This window comes from Moschus berezovskii, chromosome 19 (assembly GCF_049115385.1).
Source record: "Moschus berezovskii isolate FMDL1 chromosome 19, NW_MosBer_1.0, whole genome shotgun sequence".
In the NCBI taxonomy this organism is placed as follows: Eukaryota; Metazoa; Chordata; class Mammalia; order Artiodactyla; family Moschidae; genus Moschus; species Moschus berezovskii.
In genome coordinates, this window is record NC_142478.1 from 850243 (window position 1) to 860423 (window position 10181).

Consider the following 10181-nt stretch of genomic DNA (forward strand, 5'->3'; position numbering starts at 1 on the left):
CTGATCTCCTCAGCTCTGTGCTCCAGCCAGACTGTCCCCAGCCTAGGGCTTTGCACTGGTTGTGCCCTCTGCCTGGAAAGTTTTATCTATTTGTGTTTTCTTTAGGTCTTTGTTGCTGCACATGGGCTTTCTCTTGTTATAGGGAGCTGGGGCTACTCTTCGTTGCTTTTGAGCATGGCTTAGTTGCCCTGAGGCATGTGGGATCTTCCCAGACCAGGGATTGAACCCGTGTCCCCTGCATTGGCAGGCGGGTTGTTAACCGGTGGACTACTGAGGAAGTCCTGCCTGCAAAGTTTCCTTCCCCCGGTCCCGGCGTGGCTGATTCCTGCCGGTCATTTAGCTCTCAAGGGGCACGTCCCCTCCTCGATAATGCCTTTCCTCACCACCCCACCTAAAGTAGACACTAAGTCACCTCCCTGATCTTGAGCGCTGCCTGGAAGTCTTTCCACTCGTGCAGTTCTCCAGTCTAGGGGCGATCAAAGCTTCCACAAGACTTCTGTGAATCCCTGATGACTTACTTCACAGGTTTTGGTCTCTGATCCAGGGACGCTGGCCCTGTGTCCCACCTCTGGTTTTCAAAGACCAAATGGTCCCTTTTCTTGGCTCACTCAGAGTGACTTCATCCCTCCCTTTGAAATTTTACCCCAGTCTATCCTTGCCTGGAGAATTCCATGGACAGAGGAGCCTGGCGGGCTCCATGGGGTCGTGAAGAGTCGGATATGACTGAGCGGCTCACACACACACACACATCCATGTCCTGGGGGCATTTCTTGCCTTCACTGGGGTTGCAGACACATTTTCTAAACATGAGTTTTTCCCCTCCAGGAGAGGGATTCTCATCCTAGCTGATAACAGAATAGTGACATTTTACCATCACAGTTAAGAGACAGAGTTGGGATCTGAACCTGGATTCGCCTGAGTGTGGAGACAATGCTTTCATTTTTTTAAATTTAGCTTTTCTCCCCCTGCATCTGTGGCCTGGGGGATCTAAAATTTCGACCTGCAGACTCTTAGTCGCGGCATGTGGGATCTAGTACCCCTACCAGGTGTCGAACCTAGGCCCTCTGCATTGAGTGGAGAATTAGCTGCTGGACCACCTGGGAAGTGCCGAGACAAAGCTTTTAACCGAGCACATCGACTGTGTCCCGCAGATCCTCATTCAGGCTGCTGACAACTCTCAGTGGCTGCTTTGCACACAGGTGTACGCACACGCATTGTTCCCTACAGAGGGGAAATGCTTGCCCTTCTGCCTTGCCTCGGGAGGTTGCCTCGAAGGCTGAATAGCATTTCTTACAGGCCAGCCAGAGCTAGCCGCAGGACATCTGGTCATCTGGTCTAAAGTCTCATGGCGCACAGCGGGGATGGCGTGCAGAGGGGATCCACGAGAGGGGATGTGCCGGCCAGGATCCTAGACGCCAGGTAGAATGCTTCTTGTACTGCCCAGGGCTGCTGCCTCCCTTTCTTCCCTTCCTGTCCCACCCACTGGTCCCCTCATGTTGCTGTGTGTGGCCTTCACCCCTTTCTACCCTTTTCTCTGACAGATGAGTGGAAATCCTGCTATTCCAGACCTTATTGTCCACCCGCTACCAGTCACCTTGGTTCCACAAGGCTGACGGTCACATAAGCTGGCTAGGCATACATTAATGTGGAAGAATCACTTCAATTGATCAGGCTGATCACAGTTGGGAGACGCCTATGGGTCAGAATGAGGAGGTCTTTCCTGTGTGTGCCTCTGTGTGCATACGTGTTATGTTAAAAGCCAGGCATTTATCTACCTTGAAAAGATTAGGAATAACCCTTTGATGGACACAGAGGGGGAAGGGGAGGGTGGGATGAACTGAGAGTTTAGGTTTGCTATAAATACATGACCATACATAAAATAGATAGCTAGTGGAAACCTGTGTAACACAGGGAGCTCAGGTCGATGCTCTGTGACGATCTAGAGGGTGGGTTGGGGTTGGGATGGGAGAGAGTTTCAAGAGGAAGGGGATATATGTACACATACAGCTGATTCACTTCATTGTACAGCAGAAACTAACACGATGTTGTAAAGCAATTATACTTCAAAAAAATAAATAAATAAAAATAAAAAACCCAAACAACAACAACAATAAAACAAATGATTGCACCTGAGATAAGTTACTTTTGGTTCTGAACCACTGGGAATTTCTGGCAACTTTTATTATTATGTGCTGGGAAGACAATTTGACTTTGTATACAGATTTTTCAATTAGATTTTTGGACTTGGACTGACATCTCAACTCTGAACTCTTCTGATAGATTAAAAAAAAAAGACACATAATGACATTTCTATTCCGGCTTGCTAGAATCCTAGCCCTAGCCTGTGCTTCCTGTTTTCAGCCTCAGCTTGTCCCTCAGGCCTTTGAACTCAAGTTCACTGATTTTGACCCTGGCGCTGGTGAAGGACTTTGAAACTTCCTGCTTGGCTGTACACACCGAACATGGTCTGGCTCCTGTGTCAGTCCAAGCCCTGCCCCCTCTCCATGTTCACTCTGGCTCCAGCAAGCAAAGGTCCAGCTTGGCTATGTTGTATCTGTCGGTGATTCTGTCATCGCTGGGCTGTGAGCTCCTGGAGGATGTTTGATTACAGTTAGCTTTGATTGCAGGAATTGTGGAGAGAAATCCCTGGATCCAGAAGTAGGAACGCACAGCCAGGGAGGGACGAGAAGGGAGCACTGACTTCTGTCTGGGACAAAGGGGAGGGTCAGAGTCTGAGGCCCTTACCTGCCCAAGCTCCTGCCTGGCCAGTGTGGTGATTGACAGGTCAGTACAGGAGTTAAAGTGCTTTTGGCACAAATGACAGAAGCTAAGACCTGCTAACTCGAGCTCGTGTAAAGAAAAGGGGGTACCCAGGTGCCCATGGACAGATTAATGAATGAACAAAACAGGGTAGATACAGACAATGAAATATCATTCAGGCCTAGCAAGGAATGAAACCCTGACAACATGGATACATTTTGAAAACATTGTGCTATGTGAAATGAGCCAAGAGGTACCTAGAGGAATCAAGTTCATAGTGATGGAAAGTAGAACAGCGGTTCCTAAGGGCTGGGGGGAGGGAGGAGGGGGACAGGATTGTTTAGAGGGAAGAGAGGTTTCAGTCTGGGGTGAGGAAAAAGTTCTGGAGCTGGATAGTGGTGAGGGTTGCATGACAACATGGAAGTACTCAGTGCCACTGAATTGTACACTTAAATATGGTAAAAATGTTGGGTACGTGTGAACACACACAACAGAACTGACCTAAACCAACAAAATGTTATTGCAGAGGTGCTAAATGCCACCATGGTCCTTTAGGAATTCAAACCAACACACAAAACAAACAGGAATAATGGAAAGAATGCTGGGGTATCTCATGGAACTGAGGTTAGCCAAACCTCCAAGCCTGGAGTAGGGACAGGGCAGCTCCAGGGGCTTCACCGGACGAGTTCATAGACCCCTTCCCTTGGGACAATGCTCCAGGGCTAGTTTCTCAGGTCCGAAGTTCATCTAAGAGAGAGTGATTGGTCAGCTGGGGTCAGGTGGCATCTGGGTGGGTTAGCTTCAGTTGGGGTCGGGGAGCAAGGAGGCAGGATAATGTAGTACCACTGGGGACCACTGGGGGCAGGCTTGGGTCAGTTTAGCAGAATCCAAGTCATTGGAAGCCCAGTCTTCCCAATGATCACTTCACCAAATTCGTTTCTCTATATAGCTTTTGGAGAAGGCAATGGCAGCCCACTCCAGTACTCTTGCCTGGAAACTCCCATGGACAGAGGAGCCTGGTGGGCTGCAGTCCATGGGGTCGCTAACAGTCGGAAACGACTGAGCGACTTCACTTTCACTTTTCACCTTCATGCATTGGAGAAGGAAATGGCAACCCACTCCAGTGTTCTTGCCTGGAGAATCCCAGGGACGGGGGAGCCTGGAGAGCTGCCGTCTATGGGGTGGCACAGAGTTGGACACGACTGAAGCGACTTAGCAGCAGCAGCAGCATATAGCTTTAGTTGCCTGACTTTGCTTTGGCTTCACGACACCATTTTGGGGGAATGTTGTATTTTGTCTGAGTCCACTCCCTATTGTTGAGCTGGGGACAGAGAGGTAGGGAGGAGGGATAAACAATAATCCACGTCTGGAAAAAGAATAAAGTGAAAGTGTTAGCCACTCAGTCACGTCCTACTCTTAGCGATCACCTGTCACCTGCCAGGCTCCTCCATCTATGGAATTCTCCAGGCAAGAATACTGGCATAGAATGCCATTACCTTCTTCAGGGGAATCTTCCTTAACCCAGGAATCAAAGTCAGGTCTTTTGCATTACAGGCAGATTCTTTACCATCTGAGGCACCAGGGAAGCCCCCCACCTCTGGCCTCGGTGCCATGTAAAAGCTCCAGTTCCTCAAATGGAGAAATTTCTCGGGGGAATGTGAAGACCCTGAAAAAACTGAGGTTAAGTTTCTGCCATCCCAGCAGAAAGGAGGCAGTCAGGGAGTTAGAAACAAAGTTGGCAATAAAGGAAATTGTGTTTACTGAATGGTTGAGTTTTGGACCAGGATTTTTACCCCCAGCCTAGCCAAATGCCCTTCCCTGTGCTACAAAGCTTGCAGTGGGAGGGACCTAGGGATTGACACCTCCTCTTTTGTTTCAACACCATCTGCACCCACATCACCCTGGGGAAGACCCAATATTGGGGAATTCAGCAAAGCCTCAGCAAGAGGGACAAAAGTCATTAGCATTTGACTATGCCCATAAGAAAAGGTTAGGTTTTCTGTTTTTAATTTTTGTTTATTTGGCTGCCTTGGGTCTTAGTTGCGGCATGAGGGGTTTTTTAGTTGCAATGGGTGGGATCTAGTCCCCTGACCAGGATTGAACCTGGGCCCCCTGCACTGGGAGCACGGAGTCCTAGCCACTGGACCACCAGGGCAGTTCCAAAAGGTTAGGTTTTAAAAGCATAATAGAATAAAAAAGAGATCTAGAAAAAGGATAAGGGTGGACAGGAAAAGTCAAGAGTCCCGTGAGTCTCTTAATGAGTGGGAGGCCAGAGAGAGCCAGAGGTGGTTTGGCTGTTGGGAAGTGGGACACGATCATTCAGGATGGGCCGGTGCATTGGAGGGAGGTGAGGGTCTGAAAGCAAGACAAGGAAGAGGATGTGAAAGTGCTGTACTGAGCGTTAAGGATGTATCCCTGCCCTTCTCCCGCAACCTTGGGAGACTGAGACTATATTTGAAATGTTTTAGTGTTTTGAATCTCTGGCCTGTTTCTCTGAATGTGACTCTTTTCATTCAGACAACAAGGTTGCCTGCGTTTTCACAGGGTTACACCATCCCCACGTCAAACTTGGGCTCCGTTGGAGGCCTGACCACCACGGCAAGTTGTGGATCTGGGCTTGACCTTCCACCCATCTGGTGATGTTAACCCAGGCCAACCTCCTGGGAGGCTGCAGAGGACGTCTGGGATCCTTGATGTACTCTTGAACCCAGTCGTGGTCGGCGTTGTTACAGATCTCTTGTTTTCTCTTGGTGATGAAGCTGTGGGGGCAGAGTTAGACCATCAGGGGCCCCGGAGCAGTTAAGGGTCCAGTCCACACACCCTCACTTCTAGCTCACCAGGGGCTTGCCTTGTGCCCTGTACCACCTCCCTAGGGCCCCCCCTTGTCTGGGTCCCCTCAAAAAGCCCCCCTCTCTGGCCTCTAGACCTCATCATCTCTTTTTTCAGCCCTTCTCCATTCAACCTAGACTGTCAGGCTCGGGTTCCATTATGGCCACCGTTTCTTGGACCACATGAACCAGCCACGTGCCTCTGTAAGTGGCAAAGTCTAGAATAAAACCCAGGCCTGTCCTGTGAGAGTCAAAGCCCAGGTCCCTTAACTGCTACTCCCCTGTTCTAGCACAGATACTTGGTTCCGTGTACCCCGATCCAGCCTTGGGCTCCCCTTCCCGCTCCCTGTAAATGTCTGCAGGACGGTGCTTACCTGATTGCTGGCAGGTAACAGTTGAGGGCCTGTCTGTATCCCACCACCAGTTTTCTTGGCAATACTTTCTAATGACACTTCAGGCAGCAGGTGGGTGGAGGGTTCATCGACTCAGGGATTTCTGAGGGAATGACATTGAAAGCTGAGTTAAGAAGGCAGAGAGGGAGCCCATGGCTGCCCACCTCCATCTCCCATCTCTTGCATTTTGTCCGTTCTTCTGATGGCAAAGCCATCTGTCAGCAGGGATTGATGGTAGCTGGATGGGTAACAGACAAGTGAAAAAGATGACTCTTCTATAGATCTTTCAGCCTCTAGACTGAGCTTCATGAAGTACAAAGGACGGGGGGATTCACATTTGCTGATGAACTTGACTGGGCAAACACGTATTGAGCTCCTATTACAAGCCAGGCTCTATGGGGGTTAGAACATGTGGAAGATACAGTCGCTACTCTTGTGTGCCCTACAGACCAGTCTGGGTGTAAAAGCAAAGTGAAAAGATAAACACTACAAGAGAATGTGGTCTGGGATAGAGTAGAATTTGCTGCAAGGGGCTATGGGAACAGAACAAGGAGGGCCTAACCCAGCCTGGGTGGTTGAGGAAGAAGTCCCACAGCAGGTGGTGTCTGAGCGGATTCCTGAGGGACGAGCAGGACTTAGGCAGACAGAGGGGTCATGGGATCTGGAAGAAAGAAATATGTGGAGGCCTGAGGTGGGGGAAGTCCAGCATGTCTGGGAGGATAGAGCAGTTCCAGGAGCCGCAGGGCAAGGTGGGAAGGAAGAAGTAGGAAGAGGATATTAAAGAGGGCGGGGAGGTCTGCACCCCTTCTGAACTATGTCGGGGAGCCCGGATTCTGTCCTAGAGGCACCAGAGAAGCTGAGGTCGGGGGGGGGGGAGGCTGAGATACAGGGATGAACAGGAGAAGTCAGGGCAAGGGGAAAAGGCTTGTGTTTTAAGTTTTGGGGCCTGACAGCATGGGTTGGAGTCTTGACTAAATGACTTGAATCACGGGCAAATTTCTTAACCTCTTTGGATGTCTTCACCCATTAAATGAAGGTAAAAATGTTCCATCCTATGCAATAGCGGAAGGAGAAGGCAGGATGAATTGAGAGAGTAGCCTTGACATATATACGCTATCCTGTGTAAAACAGATAGCTAGTGGGAAGCTGCTGTATAACCTAGGGCGTCAGCTAGGTGCTCTGTGTTGACGTAGAGGGGTGAAATGATGGGTGGGAGGGAGGCCCAAGAGGGTGAGGATGTGTGCAGACATACAGCTGATTCACAGCATTGGCCAGCAGGAACAAACACAACATTGTAAAACAATTATTCTGCAAGTAACAAAATATCCTATGACACACCATAACGAAACAATATTTAAAAAGAAGGCATATATATATGTACAACCAAATCACTTTGCTGTATAATAGGAATTAACAACATTGTAAATCAACTATACTTCAATAAACATAAATCAATAATAAGAAAAAAAAGTTATGTCCTAGGATCGTGGTGAGGATGAGCTGAGAAAATGCTTGCAAAACCCTTAACTCAGAGTCTGGCGTGGAAAGTGTCGGTGCTTGTGACTACGAGCTGATGGTAGGGAGAATGCTTAGACGGATACATATGGCTGAGTTCCTTTGCTGTCCACCTGAAATTATCACAACATTGTTAATGGCTGTACTCCAATACAAAATAAAAACTTCTTCTTTTTTTTTAAAAGAGCTAATGGTGGTAATGGCCACTCTACTGGCCTGGAAAGTGCTCTCTCCCCCTCTCTCTGACATTCCCAGAGGCCAGACCTGGTTGGCTGGTAGCGCTGTCTCCCTTGAGCTCCCCTGACTGCTCATCATTCAAGGATATCACCTTCCCCAGCCCCCAGACCTTGAGACGTCTCCAGGGCACCATTTGGCTGATCCCCCAGACCTGCAGAGTGCAAATCCCTGACGCTTGCGTCCAGTAGGTGGCAAAGCTTGAGATGTCTCCAGGGCACCATTTGGCTGATCCATGCTTTGGCTGGGCCATTTTTCTTCCTGCCTGACCTTCCCGAAGGGCACTGCTGCCCCCTCCCACCCCCAGGAGGCACCTCTACCCACAGTGACCCTGGTTCTCTAAGGCAACGTTTACAAAGACCAGGGGCGTCCTGAGAGTGTGTGGGCAGATTACACGGTGTGTGTGACCCTCGCTTCCCCGAGTGTTCACAAAGGCAGAGTCCAGCCAGACTACGCGCCAAGGGAAGCCTTAGGGAGACAGCAAGGGCTGGGGCCATTGAAGGCAGGTATGCACTGAGAGATGGCCTGAGTCTCTGGTCCCTTGCCTGTCACCAACTCTCATAAATGCTGGTAGAGGCAGAGCCCATGCATCCATCACGTGGCTCCAAAGCCTTTCAATCTCCTTCATCCCCATTTCTCTTTTCTACAAACATTTTTTAGCCCTAGGCTGGGAGATGGAGACAGGGGTCCAGAAACCCTCAAATGGCACATGTGGGCATCCCACTGGGGCGTCTTTTGGCTGCCATGATAGTCCCAGAAATCTACAACAGACCCTGCCCGCAAGGGGTGTCTAGCTTCAGATTCCCTGTCTTGGGCTTAGCCCCAAATGTCCCTCCGCCGGCCTCCCTGACTCCCTTGGTCCTACCCTGCCAGGGAATGGCTTTTCCCGCCCACTTGGTTCGCCTTCCTCCTCATCACATACGTTTATGATTGTCCCTTTCGCTCCTTCCTTGGCTCTTCCTCCTAAATGATCATTCCTGCGATGTCCGCAGGACTCCTGATGTGACTTCGACCCAGCTTCCTGAAACAGCCCAACCCCAGCGGATCTGGACCACAGCTCAGCTCTGCTTACAAGGTGCTGGTGCGCAGCAGCTCTGGGTGCAGGAGGGGAGGGGACCTGGGGCTGATGACGGAGACCTGAGAGCACTCTTGGCATCACCTCGCTGCCCGCTCCCTGTTCCCTTTCCTCGGTGCCGCCCTCCAGGGACAGGTGGACTCACTTGGCTGACTGTGAACAGCAGAAGTGATGGTGAGGATGAGGAGAAAGAGGGCAGCCATGGAGACCTTCATCCTCTCGGTGGGCAGTCAGGCTCAGGGGAGGCTGGGCGGACACAGTCTCCTTCCTTGCTAGTCGTCCACGCGGGGCCCTCAGCTCTCTGGATGCTGACCACTTCAGAGTGGGTGGGGGAGGAGAGACGCTGAAAGGGGGGCACTGGAGGGCAGGGTCTGGTGCACAGTTGTTTGCTAATATTTGCATCCGCGTGAAGGAAAAGAGAAAGGGAAAGTGTGGAGAACACGTGCTGGGTGTCAGCTCCCTTCAGGCCCTATTTTACTTAAACTTCACAGAGGGGAGAAGAGAGTTTATTCCCATTTTGCAGATGAGGCCCCTGAGGCTTAGAGAGGCTAAATAAATCTCACATGGGTAGGAGGCAGTTGCGTTTAGTTGCTAAGTCGACTTGACTCTTTGTGGCCCCTTGGACTGTAACCCACCAGGCTCCTCTGTGGGATTCTTCAGGCCAGAATACCGGGGTGGGTTGCCATGGCCTCCTCCAGTGGAGATTTTTGACCCAGGGATTGAACCTACGTCTCCTGCATTGGCAGGTGGATTCCTCACCACGGAGCCAGATAGGTAGTCCTGAAAACAGAATCTGTGTGGCTTCATCATGTTCCCTGCCCTCATCTCTACTTTGGGAAAGAAGACGGAGAGTTGAACCGACCTTTTCCCCAGGTGCCCAGTCTTCGGGAGGCAAACGGAAAGCAGGGTTAGCGAGAGCACAGACTGAGGCAAGGGTCGGGTTCAGTGGCCTCGGAAGAGAATGCTCCCGCCGCCCCCTGTCCAAGGACACACGGTGGAACTCACACGTGTTTGTTGCGGATTATGCCACTAAGACTCTTCCCCCAGTTCCTAAAGTGTCAGATCTTTGGGTCCCTGTTTGCTGAAATGTTTGTCTCATTTGTCGATGCTCTCATTTACCTCTTTGGACCTTGGACTGGGAACCAGTTTCAGGTCTAATCGGCTGATCCCTCCTGGGTGCCCTCGTGCGTGCGGGTAAAGTCTCTTCAGTCATGTCCAACTATTTGCGACCCCATGGACTGTAGCCCACCAGGCGAGAATACTGGAGTGGGTTGCCATATCCTCTTCCAGGGGATCTTTCTAATCCAGGGATCAAACCACCTTCTCTTAGGTCTCCGGCATTGGCAGGTGAGTTCTTTACCCCTAGCGCCACCTGGG

At 50.6% G+C, this 10181-nt stretch overlaps 1 pseudogene; it reads right to left on the reverse strand.

Moving 5' to 3' along the window:
* Positions 1-2508: 2508 nt before the first annotated feature.
* On the reverse strand, positions 2509-9019 carry LOC148774795 (C-C motif chemokine 16-like; annotated as a pseudogene).
* Positions 9020-10181: the final 1162 nt, after the last annotated feature.